Raw genomic sequence first — 298 nt, 5'->3', positions numbered from 1 at the left:
CTGAAGAGAAGCCCCCCCCTACAACAACAGCAACAATATTATATTTACAGAGGGCTTTTCATACAGATACACCTTGCAGCAAAGGTAAAACATTAAGCAGATAAAGTGTTCTCTAATACAGACTCCTTACTTTGGGAAAGAGTATACAAATATATGAAATGTTTTCATTTCCCAAACTGTTGAATTGGAATAAACTTTAGAATATAGCATACACCTCTATATAACATGCACTAGTATATAAGGTGCCGCAGGCTGTAAAACACTGTAAATAAGATGCATGTTATATGCTTAACAATAT

The sequence above is a fragment of the Polyodon spathula genome, unplaced genomic scaffold, assembly GCF_017654505.1.
Source record: "Polyodon spathula isolate WHYD16114869_AA unplaced genomic scaffold, ASM1765450v1 scaffolds_1299, whole genome shotgun sequence".
In the NCBI taxonomy this organism is placed as follows: Eukaryota; Metazoa; Chordata; class Actinopteri; order Acipenseriformes; family Polyodontidae; genus Polyodon; species Polyodon spathula.
Note: the sequence above shows the minus strand (reverse complement) of the source record.